At 40.6% G+C, this 27,948-nt stretch overlaps 1 protein-coding gene across 3 annotated transcripts in view; it reads left to right on the forward strand.

The window, feature by feature from the left end:
* Nucleotides 1-27,948, forward strand: part of PDE3A (phosphodiesterase 3A) — a 250,210-nt gene that overhangs the window by 89,981 nt on the left and 132,281 nt on the right. The gene's annotated exons all lie outside the window — the stretch shown is intronic.

Consider the following 27,948-nt stretch of genomic DNA (forward strand, 5'->3'; position numbering starts at 1 on the left):
GTATTTCTTTTTCAGTTGTTTCATTCTTGTTTAATGCATGTCAGCTTACAGGCATATATGGCACCGCAGAAAAGATGGCTTGGATTAGCTTTCTGACTGTGCCCCCAAAATTAGGGGTTTCTCATGATGTCCATCCATGTTGTGTGTTGTCTGTCAGTTCTATACCTTCTTCCCCTGTTGTGTGGAGTAACTGCTGACCAATGGAAGTAGTTCTGGTGATGTCAGCCCTCCTAGGTAGACCAAACTTGGAAACCAAAGACACAGAAACTAATACTACTTTTATTATAAAATTATAGGAACAGAATCTTGAAGTCTGAAAACACTTTCCTCTCCCTCCCTTTATCTTCATGAGAACTAGGGAGGGTCCTGTCTGAGATGCTTTGTCAAATTACATTTCTGCCCTGGACTCAGGTTTCTTTTATCTGACTGTTGCCTTGGTGTGGCTCTTCCTCCTAATCCTCAAAGTTATTCCTTCTGCCCGTTACAGGTTGAGATATGGATTAGGCTAGACACATGTATCCTGCTGCCTTTTTCTTCAAAGTTCAGGTTCTCTTAACTTCCTTTTAACTAAGTTTTCCATATATCCACAAGTATTTGGATGGGAAATATATATATATATATATGGCTGTAACATCTCCAGTAAAAAGAGTCAGCGTATGATGGAGTATATTTCTCGTCAGTACTGTGTTAGAGGTAGGCAGACAATCTGGTTGGATATCAAGCAAATTCCTCTGATATTGCCCAGTGAATCCCAATATTATTAGTCCCAATCTGTTATTGGCTGGGCAAACTCAATTCCAATTTATTTTAACAGTACCAATGTTAGGAAGAAAGATAACATCTCCTAGAAGCAGGGTCTTCAGTGTGGTGGCCCGATCTGCTTTCCTAAAAGTGCTGGCAACTCAAATGTCTTCTCTGACTTTCTTCAAGTTGCAGATTATATAGCTGCTCTGCAAGGCTTCCAGAAGGAAGAACTATGAGAAGGTGTCCTAATTTTAGTGTTTGCTTTACTTGATATTTCTTTCAGAGCTTGATGTTTTTGTTAGAGTACAGCAATAAATCAGGTATAAGCTGAACTAGCTCTCAGGCTGTAGGGACAGAAGAGTCAAGGACTTAGACAAATGAAATTCTTTTGTAGATGCAAGAAGCCCTAATAATGAAGATCAGCTATTGCAAAATATAGCAATCCGGCCTTCTCTCTCCCCCCCCCCCCAATTATTAAGTCTTACATCTCTTTCTCCTGCCCTTATGTGATCGTGTACTTCTTGCCACTTGTTTCTTGGTTTGGGATGTGGTGGGCATCTACACCATGTTTTGATAATGGTCCTGTCAGATCTCAGGCCTTTTGCTTCCAGCACTGACAACATCAGCCCTCAAGTTTCTGACTTGCTTTTCTTAAATGCTAAGCTTTATTTATAAACATATGTTCATTTTGGTGGTAGTAGTTCAAAGGTAATATTGAAATAATGTTAAAACAAACCTTCCACTTAGCATTCTCCAGGTGGGTGGGATTATAACTCCCTTCATCTCCAGCCAGCATGGTGTTTAATATGATGGGGGTTATAATCCAGCACATCTGGAGGGGCACCAGAGTGGGAATGGCTAGAAATCTATAAGGAACTCATTGGTTTGAAATTTATTAGAAAAAATAAACTCACTCATCAAACAACCTACTGTATCTCTGGATGCGATGCACGTGGGATTTCTTTCTGTAACAGCATTCATGGGAAAAGCTCAACTAACATTTCATGAACAATCACATTATTTATTTAATAACTCCCCCATCTGCCAATGGAAAATCTGCAATTTGATGACAACATCTGGAGGGCAACCCAAGAATTTCAAAGACCCATGCAGTTCTGGGGTCTTAGGTTCTACATCACTGCTCTAAATCCTAGTCATTAATTCTTCTCTCTTGTAAACTTTACATGCAGTATAGCAAAACCTTTATTTCGAATTTTCCTCCTTTCCTATTTTGGTTGCCTTGTATAAAAGAGAAACAGCACTCTGCAATAACCTGTTAGTGAAAAACAGTTTAGTGTGATGATTAAGGTCTACGATTGGATGTGTCCCCACCTTACAACATTCAATCACTTTCTCTTAGCCCAATCCATCTCCCTGGATTCTTGTAGTGAAAGAAAACATTAGGGGAGACCTCTCCTAAATTGGTACATTACCTTGAGCTTTCTGAGAAAAGTCAAAATGAAAATACAGTTTTACAAAAAATAACAATAGCAAATGATCCTGTTTTTTTTTAAAAGATCAGAGTTGAGCTTTCATGGATGGAAGAGTCCTCTACAGATAATAACCTTCCATGTGATGAGGGTGATGAAATTCGTGGGGGAGGAAAGTTTCTGTTTGGATGTTGTGCTTATATCCAGTAGCTGAATATGGATTTAGAGAGGAGTATGATCAAAAAGTCCATAGTTTTGAATTCCCATTCATTTCAGCATGGGGAAGTCTAGAGGCAGTTTTGAATTCTCAGTGCCTGGACGCTTCTTGTAAGCTTGAGGGAAACAAAACGAATTACATATAAGACTTGGTGGCAGGCATGATTTTGGGATGAAAAATCAGGTGACGTGAGCACAGAGGAGATTCCTTGCCTTTAAAAGGACCCTGCTGTTGCTAAAGGAGCACATTTGCAAACTGGAAATTCATACTTGTTATCCTGTAACGATAACATTATGCTGTTCTCTTGTTTGCATTTTAATTGAAATTTCATTTCATGTTTTGAATATGCTGTTGCTGATTGAAGTAGTTTGCTGGCAGGTCTTTTTTTCCCTGCTTCTTTTTTTGGTAAGCTACTTTGGGTGATCCTTTGAAGAGAAAAGTGTTTTGTGACTAGCTTGGTTACTCTCCGTGCAGATTGATTGAAGAAAAAAAAAAGCGTGAAGATTTTTAATTTGGAAACTATGTTGTGGGCAAGAGCCTTAGATACCCACTGTTATTGTTCCATTGTTAGAAAACCTTTAAAAAGCAGAGAAGAGGCAACATTCTTTTCCATCCAACTGGCTGAATTTGGCAGATCCAGGAAAAGGGAGAGGTTCCAGATTTCAAGAATCTCTCTTCCTCTCCCCCCTTTAAAAAGAAAGAAAGATTGTTTCGCAATAGGCCGGTCTCTTCCATTGCTACTTTGAAATCAGTAGCAAATGCAAGGGAATTTTGGCACCGGGAGAAACGAAGCGGTTTTGTAATTCTACAAAGCAGAAGGGTTTTTCTATGACAACCAATGCATAAAACAACCCCCCCCCCCCGCTTTCTTTCTTTTCTTTTCTTTTAAATCTAGATGAAGTCCTGGCGTTTGAAATTTCACATGTCAACAGATATATTACAAGGATTTGGAGGCTGTATCTATGCAGATCCAGGAGCTTAGATGGTAATAGGTTTTGCATGTGGGTCGTGGTTTTTTTTTAATGGAGAAGTGGAGCTAAAATGGGTCCCCAGACTGTATATGTATTGAAGCCCTGTCACTGGGCTGGTGACCAGTGGTGTTCCTGCTGGTGCTTTCTTAGGAAATCAGGAAAGCAGAAGCACAGCTGTGTGAATCAAGGTTCCAATAAATAGCTTTAATAAGTAAATTGCTATTTGGGCTTCTGAGATTTGAGTGAGTTCTGAGTTTTTCCCATAGTTGATTTTCTCCTTTAGATTCAGCAGAACACCCAGAACATCAGTAGCTGGATCCCATGAAGTGAGTTTCAGGACCCAGATCCACATAGTTGCTTTTGGTATCAGTGGCCAGTCTTCTTTCTGGAAACTGTGGAGGCTAAAAGAGGAGATCCCACTGCTGCTCTTCAAGCAGAGTCACCAAGATAACATGGGTTGGAATCCTTCCTTAGAAGGATCTTAGCTGTTGGACATTCCACTCAATGACCTTGAATGGTCATTGGTTCTCTCTTACAAAATGAGTGGCCTAGCTTCATTTCCACTCTAGGACTTAACAATATTTGGGGAGCAGGAAGTCTACTGAGTTTGCAGTGATCTCTTAGATCTGACCCTGACTCTTTGGAAGTGTGCCTTTTAGTATGCTGTACATTGCATGGGTGGCCCCTATCAGTTTAGTTCAGGTAGTTGTGGAATGTGGAAAATTGATGGATGCAAGATAAGATCTGTGCTTAGCCTTACTCACCAGTCCCTTCTGTCCAGATGTGCCACTTGGTTCTAGGCTAAAAGTTGGTCACCCATCCAAGGGTTAAGAAGTAGCTTATTTAACTGAACACAAAACAGAAACGTGCATTGAATGAAAAGACTGTGGGAACTTAAACATTCTTCTGGATTGTGTAGAGCAATAGAAAGCATCTGCTCATTGACAGATCTCCTTTTCTTCAGGAATGAATGTGGCAGAAAACTTCTTAAGCACCTCTTGAATTTTGTGTCTTAGGCAGATATTTACTGTTATCCAAAATTCCCCTAGAGAAATTTCTTATTAAAACTGTTCTTTTTTAAGGAAAATGCTTTGCAAGTCTTCAAATGTCTGATTGGACACAGACCTCCCAGTCTGAACTGAAATGTTGCTTTAGGCAAAATTTTGTAGCAGTTCTGCACTTGATATTTTACAGGAGTTCTCTGTTTTGGTCCCATTACAGTCATAAATGCTGATGGTAGCCAGAGGCAGAAGGTACCCAGAATGTTGGTCAACTGCCTCAATCAGTGTCCCTTGATTTCAGAGAGAAGTCTCTGCACAAATGAGGAAATGGAATTTTAACCAGCAACTCCATGCCACACGCAAGCAGAAACACCTTCATCTGATCTCTCATCAGTCTTTCCCAACTTGGCACTTTCCAGAAGAATTGGACTACAGTTCCCTCATTTTCAGCCAGCATGACTTGAGGATGGTGGGAACTGTAATTCACCCCTCTGGAAGGACTCCGTGTTGGGAAAGGTTTCCTGACAGGAGGGATGGGCATCATGTAACTCTCCAGATGTGGAGTTGCAAATTCCATGACTGTTAACCATTGCCAGGGTAACAAGAAGTGGGATTCAACCTTGTTTGGAAGGCTATATATTGCCTTAAGTTGGCTTCCAGTTTTGACTATAACCAGCTCTCTGGAGACTTTTGGTTAACGGTAGTATATACACTTCTTATTACCCGTGTTAATAATTGATCGTTGAACAAATCAACCCAGAGTTCTCACTTGAGGCACAAATGCCCAGGCTTAAATTATCCTACTTCAGACACATGATGCAAAGAACCATCTCTCTGGAGAAGGCCCTAATTCTGGGAAAGGTGGAAGGAAAGAGAAGAAGAGGATGACTAGCAGCAAGGTGGACAGACTCAGTTACAGTGATGATGAGTACACCGTTGGGAAAAAACAGGTTAGGGATAGATTGTCATGGAGAAAATCTATCTATGTGGTCACTAGGAGTCGAAAACAACTTGATGGGACATAATCAATGACGACAATCAGAAACCACATAGTAAAGTATATGTAGATATGATATGCTTAAGCAAACTTGATGATAAGTTCTAACAGTATGAGCCTAGATTTATATATTGTGCAAAGCCATGGTTTGTTCAATAAGCCACACCTGGCTGACATGTAAAAAATATTAAGCCATGAAACTTACAAATCAGAATGACCTAAGAAGCTGAAATCCAAGAAACCACATAACCTCTAAGTACAATGAATGAATTCAGTTTTTCTCTTATAGATCAGTTTTTCCTCTTGTCCACAAAAGGCAGATCTTTAAGATGAATCTGTGCAACCATAGCTACAACAAACTGAATCTCTGAAGGGGGATCCTGTGCAGCCAAGAAGATATAGCAGCTGGCTTGGTGGAAGGCCACATTTGCAGAACTATATAAATAATTCAGGAAAGGACAAAAGTTCAAAGGGGGGAAGATTCCCCACCTCCCTCTTGGGAGAGGGTGGAATGGAGTCCTGTGAAGGAGGATGAATAGCTACCTGGGTGGCTGACCAGCAGGTGCATAAATCCACATTATATTGCCGGGCCTGCTTTTAACCATCACATTAGCCACCCCAGCCCAGTCCCAGCTGTAGTCACCCTCACCACCCTGCCCTCAAACTTAGGTGGTGCTGGACGAAGGGACTTACAGCCAGTCCCCAAAGTTACGGCCGTGGCAGCACCCCCATGGGCACGTGATCAAAATTCAGGCACTTGGTAGCCTATCTGCACTTATGACTGTGCTTCAAGGGCCTGCACTTTGTGCCAAGAACCCCCTTTGCGCTGTACTATTGAGACACGTTGCACTAGGCTTTGAGTGCAGGATGGCGAGGGCAACTGTGGCTGGGACTGGGCTGGGACACCTGTGGGTTTGTGCTGCTGGGCTGGGCTTCCATGGGGTGCCAAGAAGCCCCTTTGTGCAGTGTTGCTGGGCTGAGGGTGGGCTTCCGTGGAAGGGGCTTCTTGGCAAGAAGCAACCCCAGAGCTGCAGCGCTGCCGAAGCTCAGCCTCTGCCTGGCCCAGCAGTGTGGCACAAAGGGGCTTCTTGGCATGCCACAGCTCTGGGGCTGCAAGAAACAACCCCAGAGCTGCAGCACAGCACGAAGCCCAACCTGAGCCTGGCCCAGCAGTACAGTGCAAAGCTGCAGCTGCCCCAGCCCAGTCCCAGCGACAGTTGCCCTCACTATCCTGCACTCTGAGGCCCCTGCCGCCCCGTGCTCTGCTTCCCTAGCTGAACTTCAATGTCTCCTTACTCCCACCGCTGATGAGGCAGGCCCGGCCTGGCCCTTCATGAGGCAGCTGCTGGCTGCGTGAGGCCATCTTCCCCAGGTCTCATGAGGAAACCGCCGTGCGCAACCTGGGGAAGAAAGCTTCATGCGGCAGCAGCTGCCTGTGAAGGGCCAGGCTGGGCATGCCTCATCAGCAGTGACGGCAAGAAGATGGCGAAGGTCAGCTGGGGTGGTGAAGCAGAGGACAGCATGGCGCTAAAAAGGCATAAATGGGGGGGGGGGAGATAGGTGGATAGGGGGAGTTGAAGTGCCCCTGTGGTTGTAAGTGCAGGCAGGCTGCCAAGCACCCAAATTTTGATCACGTGACCATGGGGGCCCTGCAATGGCTGTAACTTTGGGGACCAGTTGTAAGGCCCTTCATTCAGCAGCACTGTAACTTCGAACTGTCACTGAACAAATGGTCGTACATCGGGGACTACCTGTACATTATTAAACACATGCACACACACAACAGAGGTGAGGTCAATCTAAAATTGCAGTGCAGATGGATTATTTATTTTTATTTCCACCACTACAATCTTCAAGGCAGCTTGCAGACATTTTTAGATAATGTTATATTTACCCTAGGAGCAAGGACAAACTCCCACATTTTCATAGTACTCCCTCTTAAATTTATCTTCAACTTACCATGAGAATAGTCTTGGCCCCTCCACCGTTTCTCATTTTCAAGGGAATTTTCTGCCTCACTAAGTATGGAGCGGGGTGATGACTTTCTATGTCTTTCTAGTTTCAACAGTGGGAGAAGAGACAGACATGAGTTATTCGTGGTTTCCCTTTCTCCTTTTTCCTAGCCCCACTTCTGCTCCTGATAGGGCCCAGTTTGCTTCTTGATTCAACCCGAGACTGTAACCAGGTGCAAACATGGTCTAAACCAGTGTTTCTCAACCGTGGCAACTTTAAGCTGTGTGGACTTCAACTCCCAGAATTCCCCAGCCAGCCATGGCTGGCTGGGGAATTCTGGGAGTTGAAGTCCACACAGCTTAAAGTTGCCACGGTTGAGAAACACTGGTCTTAAACCCTACCACCTCATTTTTCCTCTGTTCCTTTTCCTTTCTTGCAATTTTAACTACTTTCCCTTTTGAAGGACATACTTTCTCACAGTAAGAGATTTCATCAAGCCACGGTTGGAGGGGAACCCTGTAGGGATGAGCTTCAGAGTTGGTGGTGCTCTCAGTACTATGGTCCCCGGGAGAAGCTCAGCTGCTTTTTCTTCTTTCTTGGCAGCGATCTTTCCAGACTGCCATTGGGGACCAAAAGAATCTTTCGGAGAGTCCCATTTAAGCTGATGTTCTCTGGGAAGGGTCATGGTGGCCGTAACACAGACTTAAGTTTCCCATCTTTTGAACTCTGAGCCTATAAATAATGTTTTGTAAATGGGTTTTGCAGCATTTGAGTTTCTGCGAACTGAAGTTCTCTGTAAATCAATATGGTGGTCAGGAAGAGCAGAAGGGGACAGGGACTTAGTGTTAAATAGAAACGAACAACATAAAATGGGGCGGTGTGCCAGTGTAGTAACTGACTTGTGACATTAACAGCTTAACAAATTAACATTCATTTGTTCTCTTTGCTTTGGCAGATTCAGGAGGAAAGTGAGGCGGAAAAAGATATCTATTTGGATTATTTTAGCAAGCACAACTAACAGATCCCCTAACTGTATTTCAGCATTCTTAATCTCACTGTGAAGCAGCACATAAATATGATACAAACAGGAATGTGGTGTACAGATTCAGACTGCTGTGAGGAAAGAGAAAAGGTAGACTTTGTCTCTAGGGTGTGGGATTCAGCTTTCTGAGAATCTCATCTTTTATTTAATTTTGCCATTAAAGCAAGCACCTGACTCCTCTCAGGCAAGATGAACTGGAACCTGGGGGTTTCATTGCTTGGATAGCTGTTTGATTTTTCTTTGGAATTTCTGCAATGTATCGCTCAGAGTAAGAGGGCTATACAGATCCCATTGGAATTAAACTTTGAAAAGATCTATCTAGGACAGTGTTTCTCAACCTTGGCAGTTTGAAGATGTATGGACTTTGGGTTACTAAATTGAACTTTCCTAGAGGTAGATCTGTTTTATTTTTATTTTTATCTGGCTATTTAGTCCAAGCAGGGTAAATGATCAAGGATGAAGGAAGTAGAAACTTATTGGAACATTTTCAGTTCAGTCCTATAAGGCGCCCTTAAAATTGAACAGCTGCAGCTATTTCAGTGGAGAATTGAACAGTGACATCTGTATCTGTAAAGGATTATTTTAAAGAACTTTTTGTATATTCCTGTCCATATTTCCAAAAACTACCAGCAGCACCACTGAAGTCATTCCGTGGGTCTTTGCTCTACAATTATATCATACCTGTAAAAAAAAGTCAAGCCTTCACCAAACTGAGTTTAACTTGTGGTGACTTAAAGAGTACAGGTAGTCCCCTGGTTAAGAACACTAGGCTTACAGACAACAGATAGTTAAGAATGGAGCTTACTGTAGCAAAATTTGAGTTAAATATACAATGGCTCAAGTTCATTACACAATATTACTTATACCAGTGTTCCTCAACCTTTAGCAACTTTAAGCTGCCTGGACTTCAACTCCCAGAATTCCTCAGCCAGCATGCAATAATACTGTTCCAGCTTACATACAAATTTGACTAAAGGACAGACCTTGGGAATGGAACTTGACCTTAAACTGGGGACTACTTGTACGTCTTTGTAGCTTTCTTGACAATGATGCAGAGGTGGTTTGCTACTCCCCTCTGGGATGTTTTCCAACTTCCCATCCTAGTGGATAGCCCAAAGGATTCCTGATAATTTCCCATCCAGGTCTGAATCTGATTGCTTTTTTGAGGTCAGCCAAGCTTTCTACCATCTGGTTGGTCTAACCAAAGAAAAAAATTAAATCCCCCTCTCTTCCCCAATTTTTGCTCCATGTAAGGGATACTGTTTGGGTGAGGAAGGGAGAAGGTATTTCCCAGCTGGGATTAAAATTCAAGCTGGAGAAGAATAGTGATTGCTATTGTCATTATAATTAAGGGCGCAGAGTTCTATGTATTCCATGGTTTTCAAAGAATAGGGGTACAAAATAATGCTTGGCTTATTATTTTAACCTGAGCATTACAAGTCACAGATGTTCATATTCAGAACCTGGGGATTCAAAAGCTTGGTGACCACTTGCAACATAATATAATAAAAGATATAAAGAACTGCAGTGTAGCAGATAAAGATATGTCAGTTGCTTTTAGCAGTGGCAACCAACTTTTGTGAACGTTAGTTTGGGCCAGAGAGTGAGCCTCTTACTTTTAACTTCTGTTTATTTGTAGTTTTTCATAGCTGTTCCTGAAGGGATGGGGATAGAAAGTGATTGTGCATGCACGCTAATTGAATGTGCAAAGTGGAAATTGCTGATTGATACAATTGGCATTAAACTTTGAAAAGATCTATCTAGGACAGTGTTTCTCAACCTTGGCAGTTTGAAGATGTATGGACTTTGACTCCCAGAATTCCCTAGCCAGCATGCTGGCTGAAGAATTCTGGGAGTTGAAGTCAGGCAGCTTAAAGTTGCTAAAGGTTGAGGAACACTGGTATAAGTAGTATTGTGTAATGAACTCGAACCATTGTGTATTTAACTCAAATTTTGCTACAGTAAGCTCCGTTCTTAACTATGGATTGTCTGTAAGCCTAGTGTTCTTAACCCAGGGACTATCTGTACTCTCTAAGTCAAAGTCCATACATCTTCAAACTGCCAAGGTTGAGAAACACTGATCTAGGAGGTCACCAACAAGCGAGAATGAGTTTCCTCTAGGAATCAAAGACTTCCAGCCATGATCTGTCCCATCCCATCATTTTGTAATACACTGTTTTTATCATTTACTAGGCTATTGGGTTCTTCAGTAAAACAATCTGGTATAGAACAACAAAAAGGAAAGACTTCACACAGTGATTCTTGAATTCATTTTGGTACAAGATATTACTCGCATTTAGAGGCAGGGCGGTAAAGTTGTAATGAGGTAGTAGAATGCTCCAACCTTCCCCAACCTGGGCTGAGTTCCGCATGGCCTGTGCTGAGAATTCTGGGAATTGAAGTCCATCATTTGGACTTGTCCCTGTTCTCAAGGGGCAATTTTAAGAGATGACTTTCTTCATCTTTCTTTGCCTTTGGATTTGGTGGCCTATACTGTAAATCTAAATATTTTTAAAAAAGAATCATTTCCTTGCTTGTGACTGTCATGCTTGAGATAATGAAATAATTGAGGTATAATCCAAAAAAGATTTAAATTAATGGGAAATGTGTATGAGCTTTTTCCTCATCTATATAATACTTCTTAATTTACCTTTGTAAAAACAGTTCTAGATTATATTTTCCTTTCTAGCAATCTGGTGATGTCGCTTCAGATATTCCAATTTTACAACTGCAGAGTTAAGTGAAACCATAGATGGTTTGAAGTCAAGCTCTTAAATGGTCTCTTTTTATCGTTACATTAAAAAATATATATCTTTAGAGGCAAGGGACTGAATAGTTTCTTTTTTTCTGGGTAGATTGAGTAGCTTTTTATTTATTAATAACTTAGAATGTTCTTTTTTATTTTACTCATTTTGAGGACCAGTGTAGCGTGAGAAATACATGTGTAAAAATAGCAATAAATACTTTGTGATGTCTGGCTGTGGACTAACGTCTTACCAATAATTCTGTCTGGTTTGCTTCATGGTCTGATAAAAGAAATGATAAAATAGCTATATTTGGAGCTATTTCAACTGCCCGGATTTTAGGTAGTGGATTATCTTTAAGTTTTCTGTGGAATGCATGGTGATAGGAGATACTACGTAAATGGTTTTTGCAGAAAAAAAATGCCAGTGGAATTCTACTAATTTTCATTCCTTTTAGTGAAAGACAATTTACTTCCAAAAGTTAGTTCCAAGGAGAAAATGATGCTGATTGTATTCTTGTGAGTAAAGCATTGTGTACTTGCATTTCTTTACTGATGTGATGACCCAAGGCTGTATGTAACTGTCCTGTCTTGCACTGCACAATCCTCTCTCCAGCACACTGCAGCCTCCCTGGCTTCTCATACCAGTTCAATGCCAAGAGAAGACATCAAGAAAGAACTCCCCTGGGCCTTCTTCAAAGTAGATTATGTGAGCAGCCAGGAAAGCTTTGGAGTAATAACTAGATGTGTAACAAAAGACATCAATGACAGTAGTTGCACCTTTGCTAATAAATTAGATTCAAAAACAGCACCAGATTTCAAAAAAATTCTCCGTCTCCATGAGAATTTGGTTTTAAAAAATCAGTTCTATCTTTCACAAGGAAAGCTAACTTTTGAGAAACAGCAAGGCAGATTTGGGGAATGTTTTACTTGTAAGCAAACAGTGAATTCCATTGCTTTTTCTATGTTCGAGTACAGGTCATGAACTCATTGGGGAGTGTATTTTATTGGTGGGGGGAGAGCTTGATGTATACTGGTGTGTCATTAGTTGTCTTCAAGGAACTGACTTCCTTTAAGCATTGGGGTATTTAAAAGAGTTGGTCTCTGTCACTGACATTCGCTGTGGGAAAAGCCTCACATTTGACCGAGCAATTAGTCCTTTCTAAGAAAAATATTAAAAAGGCCTTCTTGATTTCCAGAAGTCTCTTGGCAAAGCACGTTGATACTATTTGTGGTTTTATGCTGCTTTGAAATGTTGGCTTGTTTTTGTTTTATTCTTGTATTGCTGCATTCTGCCAAAATGTATTTTTTAGCTTTGTGTGACTCAAAATGAGTAGCCAGAGACGTTGGCATTTTTTACTAGCCACAGTGACATCAAAAAGTTGTTAAGCATCTCATCATGTCATCATATTATTGATGTGATGATGTGATGATGGATGCCACTTCATTTCCCTGCAAGCATTGTCCTATATGGTTTGTGTGTGTATGTGTATAATTATAATAAAGCATACTTGCTTATACTGAAAACTCAATATAATTCCTTAAAATGGGGATTGACCACGTAATTGTCTTATGTCGAAAAGAAGTAAAGGAAGGAGTTACTGATCTTCCAAAAAGTTATTTAGGCAAATCAACCATGTTGATGATAGAAAAAGCTCAGTGGTCCTGAAAAAAAATAGAAAAAAAGGTGAGAGGAAGATTGGAATGGAGAATAGAAAAAGGTAGGGTTGCTGGCTGAAACTGGGACACTTCATACTACATTTTGGTTAGGTTCTATTTGTAAAGGCCCCTTGCAGAGAGAGATGGAAATCTAAGGAAACTTGGAGCATCATAGTTCAAGAACAGTTGGGACTTTCACTTTCACTATGTAAAGTACTCTTGGCTATTTGCTTCTCAACTAATCAACTAGAAATTGACTTGGTTTACTTTCTGATGTAAAGTTTTCAGCCAAATTCGGGCTTTTAATACCAGTTTGATACTCTTCTCAGAGATTTTGGTAGTGGTGATTGGCTGATGGATATGTGATCAATTTCTGATAATGGGTAAGAGCCAGGGAAAAACGTCAAAGCAAGTTTTGGTGTCTCCTTCCAAGTTCAGCAGTTTTTTCTCTTTCAGCTTATCAAAGGCAACCTCAAGAGATCATGTGACTACTGAGTCATGGAAATTAGGATGGACTAACATGAGTTTCACACCGGAGTGCACAGATGGAGATCAGGATAAGACTGATTCACTATTTTACTGTTTTTGAATTTTGAGAATATAGTCCCTATCAATCTTTAAGTTCATAAAAACAGCTGTGATGGGCCAGAGGTCCAGCATTTGTGGCTAGTGAGAGAACGCTACAAGCTAGAGACAAGAACAACATCTCACTTTATACAGTCACTGGAGTAAAAAAGTTTACTGCCCCTACAGGAGAGTATGTCTTATAATACGTCTCATTCCAAAAATAATTAGGGCTACTCATTGGCCTAGTAGTGAGTTTCCTATGTCATTGGTTTATTTTAAGAATGTCAGAAGTGTGGTGTGCTGGACTTTCTCTAGACATTCCTCTATTACTGTAAATGATACAGTTGACTAGCAGGATAGAACAAGATACAACTATATTTTTTTACCAGATATCTGTCATTTTCTCCTCCTAGTACAGGTGATTTCATGTAATCAAATAGCTTTGCCATTGGTCTTCCTGATTGTTCATAGAAGGGTACCCAGTTTAAAATGAAAATGGCCCAAAATTTATTTTATTTATTTTTTATTATTAAATTTGTATGCCACCCATCTCCCCCAGTGAGTGACTCTGGGCGGCTCACAATTAAAAAACCAAAAGCCTATAACAATTAAAATAACCCATAAATAATTAAAAACTGAATCCCTTAAAATCTCCTATAAACCAAACCCTATACATAAATACTAAAGACATTCAAGATGACTGAGCGAGGGGCAAAATCAATTACCCCACAAACCACTTCCTATGCCAGAAGGCCTGATGCGAGCCCCAGGCCTTCTGGCATAGCCAGGATTTCTGTAAGAATCCAATGAACGCAATATTATCAAGACAAAGAATGTGTGAAGTATGTGAAAAGAGGGAGGGAGGATACTCAGATGAATCTGTAGCAGTGAAACTGCTTTCTATAAATCTTGTTTTCCTTTTGAAAATTTGAAAACTTCAGTGCATAAGTTTTCCCATATTACCATGAGGACTAGAAACTGTGTCTTTGTGTGTGTGTGTGTGTTTAAGAGATGACCAGGATGCCTAATTTGAAATTTGATTGATGTAGCATGTATAGGAGGCTTGACAAAATGGCTTGACCTTCGCTTAGATCAGTTGCATTCTTCAATATTTTTATAGAAGTAAAAGAAATGAGCCCAAGAAACCGAAATTGGAAATGGGGAGTAGAGAGGGGGCGAGATTCAGAACCCCATGACAGAGAAGTGGTTTCCTCTAGTGGCGGCAAGTCAGAAGTCCAATAAAATTCCACAGCTGGGAAGCTAAGCCCGGGAAATTCCCAAAATGCTTCAGTGGGAAAAGTTCAATATGATTGTGCAACTTGTACTAAGAAAATGCAGGTTGCATCTCTCATAGTCGCAGTTCTAGAAAGTAGTTTAAGTTAGTTTTCTTGGGAGAAGCATTTTAACCTCCAACAGGGAGATGTTATACAGAAAATTAAGAATCATCTGTTATTAAAATGTCTTGCTTTCAGGGCAAAGCAATCATCGCTGTGCAAGGCAGCATTATTCTTGATTGATATCTGGTCTCTCTTTAGATGTGCTCCATAGATTTTAGCTTCCTGGAATTATACTTCAGGCAATTAAGCATCCAATCAAATCCAAACAGAATATTCCCAGAAAGAAACTTTTCCTCAATGTTCACTCTTCTCTCAAACAACCCAGAGCTGGCTTCACATCCTGAAGTGAATAAGGGCAGGATAATTGTAGGGGGAGAATTTTGATGTGATTCATCAGCTTGGAAAAAATATACTCACTCGCGCTAGATTATTAGTGCAGGATGGCTTCACTGACTGCCTTTTTTCTCTCCTCCTGCCCATAATGGTTATAGAAAAAATTAAATAAAGGGAGCTGGAAAAAGAGAGGCTTTAATGCTTCATCACTGGCCAATAGCTGGAACTCTCATGTTGCCAGAACAGCCAGAAATGTCTAGGCGAGTGACCGAAACGTTGCTGGCCTTAATTTCAGCAGAATTTCTGCAGCAGAAAAGTTGGCTTCTGCAGCGATGGAAGCCAGAACGACCACTTGTAGTAGATGCTAATGACCTATCATCATTGCTGTAACTGGTCATTCTTACTGTTGAAGGTCCAGTTGTCTGGTTGATCTGATAGTTTCCCAATTAGAGAAGGGAAGAGAGTGTTGTGAGTTTGGGGCTGGTGAAGATGATTGGGCATAGGTACACATAGGGATGTCAGATGTCCTTTCCCAGTTTATGTTGTCCAGATTCCATTGTTCATTTGCAACAAATGTTCACAATGTCTACACCCCTCTTTGACTTCTTTGGCCACTTCTGTGTATAAAACTTGTTCACATGTGCAGTCTTGTTGCTACCAACAGTTGAAACTCTGCCTTTTATTACATGCAAGGCCTGTAAATGGTCTTAATTATGCAATTACATCAGCCATTTGACTTTTTTTCATGTGCCCCCAACCCCCGTCCTGTGGGTGCTCCTGATCCTCTCCCCATCTACTTTCCCTGTTTAGCCTTTGCCATGTTGTGTGGAGTCTGATGTGGCCCAGCTGGGAGAAAACCTCCCTGGTCTAAGAGAATGTGGGCTGGTTGGTTCCCTGACTCACAAAATTAACATTAAACCTAGGACTCAACTGAGAAGCGATTGGAGTGTGTGTGTTAAAATGTAACAATAGCAGTACTACATCAATTCAAAGTTGTACTGTATTTTTTAAAAATGATTTCATTGTGCTGAACTTATTAACAAAAGGAAAGTAGAGATACATACAATAGTGTTCGTGAAATAATGTAACTTCAAATGTAATAATAAATTAAGAATCAGCATTATGTTAATTTAAAGAGGAAGGAAAAGGAATAAAATCCTTGGGGAATTATAATGCAAACAGAAGAGCTCTAAAGAGTGGCCTGTATTGCTCTGATGTCTCCCTTGTTCCTTTTTTATAACATAACATAACATATCATTAATTTGACATTTGTCCCCAGTCTGCTCCTTGAAATGTTTGATGTTGACCCTTTGATGGAGTCTGGTGCATCTGTTCACCCCACAATAGTTCTGGGCTTCTGTAGTAGGATTTCTTCGAGCTCTGGAAGTCTAAGATTGGTGCAAATAAAGCTCTTCATGGAAGGTGATGACTCTTAAAAACGTGGACAGAAGGAACTGGATGGCCTACACTCAGCACTCTGTTGATGGCTTGAAAGTAGGAGTTAAGTTGGCTGACACTAGGCAAACTGACTCATCTTTCTTCCAGGAGCAAAGAGAGAGCTGAAAAGAAGGAACACAAATCTCTTACTTTTAATTTGGTGACCCCTTTGTCTTAAGTTTGGTTTGAGGGTGTGAGTGTATGTGTATATAAACTTGCCTTTGCAGAAACGTTGTTACATCTCCATTGACCTACTACCTCCTGGATAATTATTATTAATCCCTGAAAATTTTATTGCTTGAAAGAAAGATGCTAGTAAGATCATCCTGTAGCCTATTCTCTTTCTGTTGGGCCTGATAGCTCCTGTATGGATGATATTTACATTATTTAGGAATAATTGTATGGGTACTACTTGTTCAGTGGCAACGCCCATCCTGGAATAAAAATAGCTACACACTATCTTCACAATTAGTTAGATTTTAGATTTAGATTGTTTTATCCAGCTGTTGTTATTTTTATAAATAACTCATTTTTTTTTAGTTTTTATGTATAGGGTTTGTTTCTGTAGTTCGACCTTTTAATTCATTAAATTTTATTTAACGAATGGGAGTATTGATTTTTAAACTGTGGATTTTACTTTTGTTGTGAGCTGCCCAAAGTCACCCACTGGGGGAGACGGGCGGCATACAAATTAAGTAAATAAATAAATAAATAAGCAAATAAACTCAAGGCAGTGAACATACCTAATACTCTTTCCTCCTCTTATTTTCCCCACAATAGTGAATTTAATTTCAGTGCAATATAGACATATCTGGCATAATTGATTGGATTTCAGTTACATTAAATCGATGAAACTTTATTTTGTGTATTATTCCAATTTATATAGCCACCCATCTCATATATATGACTCTGGTTGGCTTATAAGCAGGTCATATAAAACAACCAGACAATACAGCAATTAAAAACAACACAAAAGCATATAAAATGCATAAAATTTATAGTTGAGATTATCCCAAATTCAGTTTTTGTCCTCATTCTGTTCACTTTTTCCCCCTGGTCTCATCAGCTTTTTGCATTGTGGATTCTAACACATCAGAGGTGTATGTGTGTATGTGTGTATAATATACACACACACACACACACACAGGCTCAGTTCATATAATGGCTTCACTTGGCTGCTGATTTAATCACATTCTGAGCATGCAATCCATTCAATCATAAATTAGCCAGTTGGTCTAGATCAGTGTATTTGATGCTGGCTGGGGAATTCTGGGAGTTGAAATCCACGCATCTGAAGGTTGCCAAGTTTGAAAAACACTAGTGTAGATTCTCAACCTCACTCCCCCAACAGATTAATTTAACAAATTAACCAATTAAAACCAACTGAGCTTAACCTACTGGGTGAATGTGCTGTTAGGTCTTCCTGATCTGGTTAAGCACAAACCCAGCCACTAAATGATCATTTTGAACACAACGAATCCTCCATTTTCTACCCCTTGATGCAATGAATTTGACATGCAGCAGACTAGTTTGGTTGCAATGTGTGTCATTTGTGTTGTTGTGAATTATAGCTTTCTTGTTGGCATTGAAGAAAGCTGCCAAGGCCTGGGCTGTTCCAAAAAGCTGTTGGCAATTGATGGGGTGTCAGGTCCCCTTTCTGCAGTAGATGATTGCTGCTGTTAGGGCTGTTTTATTTGGCGCAATAATAGTTAGGAAGGTTTATATTTATTGGATTTGGGGTTAGATTTTTTTTTCCACCTGTAGTTTTTCTGTTTCATTTTTGTATCACTTAAAAGCTGCTCAAAGCTTTGTTTTGTTCCAGAGAGTTTGTCTTCTGGACCCTTATGTTCTATTTCTTAATTTTTTTATTGTGCCTGCTTTTTTGAAATATAAGTTGTCTGGAGTTGTTTGTATGAAATAGAAATCCAGCCCTGAGATCTGCAAGAAGATTCTGGCTGGCTTAGCATCTCATTCTCTTGCAATATAAGCTAGACCCTTGTGCGACCACCTTCAATGTACAGCTGTGGATTATGCAATCAGAGTAATATACAGTATCCAAGAACTAATTCCCACGTTGCTAGATGGTCGTCAGCATCCTGTCAATGGATTTTGAGCTGTTCTCATGCTATCCTGTAAAAAGTATTGCAAGGATTGGCTATGGATGGGTAAACATTTACTTGTTGTCTTTAATTAGAACTTGCCAATATTTATATAATTCTTCCAAAATGAATCTGAAGTGGGAGGGAGGGCAAAAGCATGAGGCAGTTTCAGTCACCCCAATTCTAAGCAGCTCACAACAATAATATAAACACTGGCTCAGCAAAATAAGCATAAATCAGGCATAATCATAGTATCTGTGCATAAAAATTATCACATTGTACCAGAAATGATCAAAGAACTTACTTATCCATCCTTAGATATCTCCTTGTGCTCACATCTCAGTCCCTGAATGCTCTTTGGAATAGTTGAGTCTTCTCAAGTTTCCTAAATACAAGGAGTGAGGGAAGGGGAACACCTGTAGAGAAGGCACACCGTCAAGTCCTACCACATCTTGCAGGGGGTTGAACTCTCAGAAGTCCCCAGTGGAGGCATGTCTTGGGAAGGCAGATTCTGTGTGGAGTAGCTATAAGTGGTCTTATAGATAACCCAGACTTTAAGGTCATAATCTGCACCTTGAATTGCACCAGAAAACAAATGTAAAACCAGTACTGGTGTTATACAACAATGACAAGTTGTCCCTGTTCTTATTCAGGCTGCTACATTTTGTACTACTTATACTTTCTGGATGGTGTTCAGTGGCAGTCCCATGTAAAATGTGTTACAGAAATCTACTCATGAGGTGACAAAGGTATGAGTGACCATTGCCAGAGGGCCCACTGTTGGCTCAAGCAAACTTGGGCAATGATAGCCATTCACCCTCCCTGGCACAGCTCCACCTGCTGTTCTACCAGTAGCTGAGAACTCCAGAGCACCTCCAAATTGTGGACCAATTCTTTTCAAGGGAATGCAACCTGTCTAAAGCTAAAATTGGTATTAACCCAGAATCAGGCAGCTTCTAAACCCAGAGCCATTCAGTCTTGTGTGCGGACATATGAAGCTGCTGTTTATACATCTTGATTTACCTACTCCGATCGAACTCTGGTTTCCCCCCTAGCACATTTATGTCAAGATGTTTTTGATGGATTGGACACATTACCTGCAAGGATACTAGGACAGAACTCTGGACGTTTGGTTTGCAATCCTGTGTGACTTTGGACAGCCTTTACCTCATTTATCACTCTGTAGAGATAGCTCCTGAGGTGCTGTGGAGTTTATTAAATAAATATTTCAAAGCACTTTCATGTTCTGGGACGAAAGAGTTGCATTAAAATGTACTCAGTGTTGTCATTATTGATTTATGTTGTATCTTACTGCTGCAGATTTCTTTCCTTTAAAAGCTTCTATAGTTAAACAGTAAAAACAAGGCAACTTCTTTTTTTCTTTTGCACCTGACCTCTTTTCCCCCCTCCATCATCTTGTGAAAGCCATAAACTTTCACTTCAAGCAAAACTTTGACATTCGTGTATAGGGCCTTGGGAGTTTGGAAGTAAAATAAATGCAATTCAGAAAAATGCACAAGAAGGCCCCCATTTTGGCCCTGCCTGCTCTGGAAGCTGCAGAGTACAAGCTGCACTTCCAGGGCCCCAAGGTATTTGCCCTTTTCATTTCTGGAGTACAGCCCTTGATATACACCATACAACCCTGTAGGGCCCACAAGCAGATAAAAGATTCTGCAGTTCTGTCTTAGCATTATATGCAAACCAATCCTTTATGGTTTATTCAACAAACCCTGGTTGGAAAAAAAACACCCTTGATCTTGCAAGGTGCTTGTCCCCAGGCACTGAGCCAAGTAAGATTGAATTACCACACATCAGCAAACTCAGTGGTTCTTGACGAAAGTTGACACAGGCACATTAGTGCACAGATATGCACTCTGCAGGTAAGCCAACTAGAAGTTATTGGTGATGATGGTAAGGTGATGTGGTGGAGCCTAACATAATGCTTGCCATCTCCCCGACAACAAGGCCAAACATAACCTTGTTTTGAGATGATTTGTATAGAACATGCTCTGCAGACATTTTCAAATGACAGCTTTTACAATTCATAATGAAGATTGACTCTTAAATCAATGTAAGAATCATCACTGTGTAGCGTTAAAAAAAAAAGAGTTATAATAGGGAGGGAAGTAGGGACCACTCACTGTTACGTGTTCAGATTTGGAGTCTGAAAAGAAGCAATTGGGTGACAGCAAGCAATTGACGTTACTGCTGAAAACAGAGGTAGCTTAAGAAAGAAATTTAGAGATTCCAAAGCAAATTCAGGAGACCATCCTAAAACATCTTGAGAAGGGGGATTTTGGAGGCCACACTAAAGTGTGTTGCTAGTTGCCTGTGTCTGGTTTGAGAAAGAGGCATGACACGTTGTGATTTTCACCCTTTTCAATCTTGGTTTTACTTGAAGCTGACTTTGAAAGCCCAGCAAGATGGTAGCACCTAGCTGATTGTAGTTAAGTAGGTTTGGACATGGTTAGCATTTGGATGAGAGATCACAAGGAAATCTCATTGGTGTAGACTTGAATTTGAAATTTAAAAAATCTTGGAAGAAGCAATGGGAAACAACTTTTGTAGCTGACAGCCAGTAGATGGATGTGTATTTTGAGCTTGATTCCAATCAGACATAACCCATAGAAAAGCTTGGCAGGTGGCGAGTCCTCCCCCACCCCCTTTTCTCTGATTCTGACTGAGGTGAAACTAGTTTTAAAAATTTGGTGATACTGTGTGTTGAAGTAAAGGACAATATTGAGATCTTTGACATTGACATAATGGGCCCAGGGTTCAAATTTGTAAAATGTTTATTTAAAGATATCATTTAGTATATTATCATTCAATAAAGCAGGAAACTGTAGATACTGAGTTTCAACTCAGCTGAATCTTGCACATTCAGCCTTTTTTCCCTGCTCCTCCCTCCCTTTGAAGATGACCCAGAGCAGAATATCTTCTGGCTCTTTTTTAAAATCAGATTAGTGGGAATTTCCAGATCGTTATGCATTCTGATTCCCATCGTTTGCTGGAAGTTCAAGAAAGATGCAGTGATCTTGGGTATTCTGCTCTGAGAGGCACTAGTTTTCTCTGGTGAAGATGATGTTTAGATGTATATCCTGCCTTTCTGCAAGGTCCTCAAGGCAGCATACATTGTACTCCCTCCTCTAGGTTTCTGTAAGATAGGTTGGGCTGACAGAGAAGACAGGTCCAATGTCACAAAGGGAGCTTCCATAGCTGAAGATGGTTAGAGTCTGAACCTCCTAGTCCACCTTCAGTACTACACCACAGTGGCTCTTGGGCTGAGATAGGGATTGGCCCAAAGTCCCCCAGCTCCATGATTCAAGGTAGACTAGAACCTGGGTTTCAGTGCTCCTAGTCCAGCATCTTCATCACTAATCCACACTGACTCTTGGGGTACATATATATCACAATTTACCTAGATGGAATAGAGTGATCCAGGTAGCAATAATTCCAATGGTAACAACAGAGTTACTTCTTTGTCCATCCTCTTATATGACAGGTAGCAGAAAGAAAATCATGGCTTTACATTGTACTTCATGACAGCCACTACCTAAATCCTTTATTTTGACTCTGGTACTATAAATAGGGAGTTCATCACAACAGCACTTTGCAGCATTTCTCAAAAGTTGTTACTGTTCCAGGCATCGCACTTTTACAAAAAGTTACAAAGCTTTGCTCCTTCAGACTTCCCCTTGTTTATAGTAACTGCAACACATTTGCAAATTCATGAACAGAGATGAGAAACTGATACTTTGCTGGGACCTTGGTGTGCAAAACTGGATGGAAACAGCTGGCTATATATTTCCAGTGTTGCAATGTTGGAAACTCTGGGAAGTGGAATTCTTGCAAAGGAGGGGCTTGCTCTTATTTTGGGGTCTAGCTAGAACTCTGCAACAGCACAGATTCCTACCTTACTATTTTTCCCTTTCATCAGTAAGTTACATTTTTTAATCCATGAGTTGACTTGCTGAAATTGGAACACAAGAAAAACCACATGTGCTTTAAAACTCCATCATTTGGATCATGGAAGCATTAAACAATGTTAACTATTGTTTCATGTGTTTTTAATAGCGCCACCCTGAAAAGTTCTTTCATTTCTTCCCCTGTGAGTGCTCATTCGATTGGATGTAAGCGTGTTTCCTTTTGGAATTCTTTTGAAATTTTGAAATGGAGAAGAGAATGTTTGTGAACTTACCGTGAATAGGGCTGTTGCCCTTCTGTAAGTGCAAATGGGCATGGGAGGTGTGTATCTTTTCTGAACGGTGCTCTGCACCCTCTTTAGTGCTCTGCATCTTTGGCTTTCCACACTTCAGTTAATTCCTAAGACAATTAAGAGATACCAAGGGATTTTTAAAATTATTTTTGGTTAAAGGTTAGATTGTGTGAGTAGCCAGGGAATCTTCAGAATGATGGAAAGATGCATAGCAGGATGCAAGGAGGGGTTGAACGTGTAAATTTGCTGCGAGCTATCTACAGAGGCGTCTGCTGAACCCAAGGATTTCATCAGAATGACAAAACGAGCTTCACAATGTTGTGACATAAACTCTACCCCTTACATACATGTGTACAACATCACAACACAAATACAAGCAGGCAGAGTTTGCGTCACAGTGTCACAGTACTCGTTTTGGCTTTCCTTTCTGTGGACACCCACGGCTGTCTAAACAACTTGTTTGCATTATTCATGGTCCCATCATCCTTCATTGAGCAGCTGGTGCATAGAAATAAGCGATCAGAGTCTCCAAATACAGAAACTGGAAGTTGTGATTAAAGATAATAGTAGCGTCTACTATGTATTGCTAATATTTTTAAACTGAGGTTTATGTAGCAGCCAAAGGTGCTGTCTGGTAACTATTTTGACTGTTGTATTTCTCCCCCCTTCCTGCATCATTTAGTGTTGTATTTGATTAGCTGACATACTGGTCCTGACTCTTCTAGCTTGTTTGTTTTGTTCAGAAACTGAAACTACAGGTAATGCTTGGCTAACAACCACTCATTCAGCGACCGTTCAAGTGGCACTGAACAAGGGGGACTTACAACCAGTCCTCGAAGTTCTGGCTGTCCCAGCACCTCCATGGTCACTTGATCATAATCTGGGCACTTGGCAACTGGCTCACAATTACGACGTTGCAGTGTCCTGCGGTCACGTGATCACCATTTGCAACCTTCCCTGCTGGCTTCCCACAGCAAATGCTCAACTTCTTGAACTTCTGTTTACAGCTCTTGTCCTGCCTCTCTTAGATCACTTCCATCTTTCTTGGCCTCGTATCCTGATTTTCAGTATTACTTTCCTGAAGCAGAAAAGAACCCTGGTTGGTTGTCTGAACTGGTGAGGTTCAAATATGAGATTATGTTTAAACAGATACTTGTTGATTTGGTTTCTGAAAAAGCTCCCAGTTAGCTCAGCCTCTTAAAAGCATAAAGAGGCCTTCCCTCTGATGTCATTCTGATGTCATCGCTGATGGTGTATATCCTTGAAATTAATGTAGAAGCTATATTAGCCTCCTTCCAATTTAGGGAAGAAAAGTGAGTGGATACACAGCTGTCCAATATCTGTATGCATTCTCTCTCTCTCTCGCCCTCTCTCTCTCTCTCTCTCTGTGTGTGTAGATGGATATGGGTATGTATGGATATGTATAAAGATACATACATACATATATGCGCACCATATATTTGAATAGATTATATCCCTGCATAGCTGTTTATTTCTAATGGCTTGTTTAAAATGACAGTTTCATAAACTGAAATACCCTCAGCAGAAGCTATGAAGTTTACTTTGGCCATCTTGTGTAAATTCTTCTAATCTAAACATAATCAGTGAGACCAGAAATCATTCTGGGTGATGTCATCTTTTTCTCCAATCAGCAAACAATGTATGGTCTGCAAAAGCCTGTGATGCTCTTTGTCTTCACATGAGAAGTTTTTTTTAAAGAAGCACTTTCCCCTGAAGAAGCTTTGCAAGTTTCAGGAACTGGCTAATGCTTTTATTCTGTCACTTTTTAAAACAATGGTCACTTAATCTTGTGGATTTGTTTCCTCTTTTTAATATTTATACATAGCTGTTTTGCTGATATTCTCTGCTGAAACTTTATCCTATATATGGGATGAATTGATTGCTTTTTCAAGAAAAAAAAGCATTAGAAGAGAATATCTGTAGCTCAGGATTGAACTGTGGTGTCCTTGGTGGTCTCTGAGCTTGGTTGTTTGATTGTAGATGTTTCATTACCCAACTAGGTAGCATCATCAGGTAACCCCACACTCACTAGCACTGATGATGTTATCTAGTCAGGTAATGAAATGTCTGCAATCAAACACCCAAGCTCTCAAGAACACCACAAAAAACATTTCTTGAATTTGAGGGTTTTTTTAAGGATCAGTCTGTAGCACACAGTCAAATGTTGACTGAAGTTTAGTTCTGTAGGTAGGTAGATAGGTAGGTAGGTAGTTAGGTAGATAGATAGGCAGGCATTGCACTCTCTTATTAGCCTTGCTTTCTTCCAGAAGTGTGACTCCTTCAGAAGTGCAACAGGCAGCCTCTTGTGAGGATGGGCAACACTGCTCAGTCTTGGTATTGAAAATCATTTCTGGGTCAACCCTATCTTATCTAAGAAATGAAGAAGGAAAACCCAGACTCCAGAATCAGAGGATAGGGAAGAGATCAGGCTAGAATCTTGGTTCTTGCAGAGGCCCAGCACACAACCTCCTCTGTTGGTGGCATTTTGGGTCCTTTACTTGGTTAATTTGTTTATCAACACGTGTCGGCTGTTTTCTCATGGTACCACTAATATGCTGTTGGAACAGAGTTTTGGAATTATTGGATTAAAACAGCATCAAGACAAATACATTTTCCACTTTTAATTCTTGCTGAGAGCCTTCCCGTTATGTGGAAATAATAAGCATTCATGGTTGACGTCAGTTGACAAACGTGATGAAATTCAGAGCAGGGGCTTAAACGTTGTCCTTAATTCATCCTAGCAACACATTTAGGTGCCATAATACAAGATGCTATGTAAGGTCATTTGCAGTTTAGAAAAGCTTTTCAGAGTTCCTTCTGCAAAGTTAGATTCTGTTTTCGAAAGGAGCAGATATTGAGGGTAAAGGGAAGACTAAGTGGCTGCATGTTTATTGGTTTGCCTTTTAATTGTAAAACAACTAACCTGAGCTGGTTTGGAGAGGATTCAGATGACCCACGTGGTAAATATGATGAGGCCTCAGCAGTTTTTATTGAACAGGAGAAACAAATACAAAAGAGGGTGAGGCGTTTTAGGTTATTTCCATGTTTTAACATCGGATTCTGCAAGTATTGCATTCCTCCTTCATCATGTGCCTAGGAGTCAACTCTTGCACCTAGAGCCAGTCTTTTGTGGTCAGCTGATGTAGGATTCAGTGTTGGAATTGAGCTGGGGGGGGGGAAATTGAGTGGGAAAGTTGGGAGCCAGGGGTCAAGCCAGGACGCAAAGTCAGAACAAGTCAAGCACCAAAGAAGACAGTTGAGGCCCAAATAAAATCCCAGCTGATACAGGAAACTCTTAAGGACTTTCCTGTTGAAGAGCACCAATGGTGGTCAATCTGCTGGCAGAGTCATTCAAACAGCTAAGTCTTCTTTTCATTTCCTAAGGCTGTCTCTTCCAGCTAGCCAATAATCATGCTGGTTAGACATCCTGGGATGTAGTCTCAACCTAAATATTCAGTCAAATCATAGGACTGTATCCCAACACTCCACTCCTGTGCGTTGGCATAATGTACGTGTTCTTAAAATGTGCCCTCATGGCTGTCATGAGATTGTTAGGGCTTTTCAAGATGCTTGCAACTGCAGCATGCTGCTTTCAAACATGGTGCAGTGAAGCAAGAATGTACTCAGGCTGGAAGACTTCTCAGGCAGAGTACCCCAGTAGGAGTTGGGCAGAGGTGATATAATGGTATGTGAGAAAGACCTGAGAGACAGGGCGAAGAGATGCCGCCTAGGGAATGGTCAGATAAGAGATGGCATAGCCTACAACTGCTTAATGGGAGGAGAAAGAGGATCAGAAGGGACCCTCCCTAACTTCTTAGACTGTAAAGGAGACGGCAGGAGATTTGAACTTTCAGACTTGCAAGATTCTGTTAATGTAGCCTTACAATAACGTAGAATTAGCTCATCTGGTTGTATTTCCTGTCTGGTCTACCTGGGAAGGTGGACAGGTGGACCCAAAGGCCATTTGAAATTCTCCACCAGATTTGCAGGTAGAGGAACTGGACAGGTGCTCTCCTAAAACTTTCTAGAGGAAGGAATAACTTCCCTAACCAAGTCTCAAGGGCAAAACTCTCTCTTAGTGATGACAGTAGTGCCACTGCAGTAATTGTAGTAATTCATTGATGCTTGGGAAGTTAGGGAGGCTGCAGATTACTGGAGAGATGAAAGGCAGAACATTCACACACACTCCTTTCCTACCTGATAACTAAATTATGGAGGAACACTATTGTCCACTGTAGATATCTTGCGGCAAATATTTTCCCCCTGAAATTATTTCAAAAGGAAGTTGTTTTCCATAAGAGTACCAGCTGGTAGAAAATCATACAAGAGAATTTATCTGCTCTTTAACTGAAGTGATGGCCCGTATGGGTATTTAATGCAAATACGTTAATTAATGCAAATACCCTCTTGTCTGTGAATCACAATGTATTGATTAACAGTATTTAAAGCCCACCCTGATCCTGAAGAATTCTAGGTGGCACGCAACAACAAAAAAATTACGTTGGTCTTTATTAAATAGTAAAGTCACTATGCATTATTTTGCTATGTACAGTGAGCCACAGTGTTGACCATCTAAGTGTCATGAAAGTATCTGTAACAAATATTTTTAATGAAAAATAAAATTATGAGTTGAGCAGTGCAGGGCAGTACCTACAGTAGGTGTTGTCCCTCAACTGACTAGAGCCAAAGGCTTGCTGAAAGAATATCAGGATAGGAGCCACGTGTAGCTCTGGGAGGAGAGTGAGCCTAAGATGGCTGGAGGGGCTTTCATGGTGAAGGGTTGTTCTCTCAGCAGGTCCTCTCTAGATGTCCAGACGGGGCAGTCAGCTTCCGTTTTTACAGATCATGATGCAACTGGCCAAGAAGCTAATCTTGCATGGTATTACTACATTAAAGCTGACTTGGCAATGACCAACGTAATTTTTTTGTTGTTGCGTGCCACCTAGAATTCTTCAGGATCAGGGTGGGCTTTAAATACTGTTAATCAATACATTGTGATTCACAGACAGTGGTTCTCATCCTGTCACATCTTCTGTTTCACTAATTTCTGAAGAACCTGGGTCCTACCAAGATAAAAACAAAACGCTTACTTTTTCTGAGTAGTTTTCTGACGTGGGTGAGGCCATGTGTGGGTGTGTGTATGGGTGTGTGCGTAAAAGGATTTTGTTATGTATCAGTAAA

The sequence above is a fragment of the Python bivittatus genome, unplaced genomic scaffold, assembly GCF_059951505.1.
Source record: "Python bivittatus isolate LINGU-HERP-01145 unplaced genomic scaffold, Pbiv_v1 ctg000330_np1212, whole genome shotgun sequence".
Classification (NCBI taxonomy): domain Eukaryota; kingdom Metazoa; phylum Chordata; class Lepidosauria; order Squamata; family Pythonidae; genus Python; species Python bivittatus.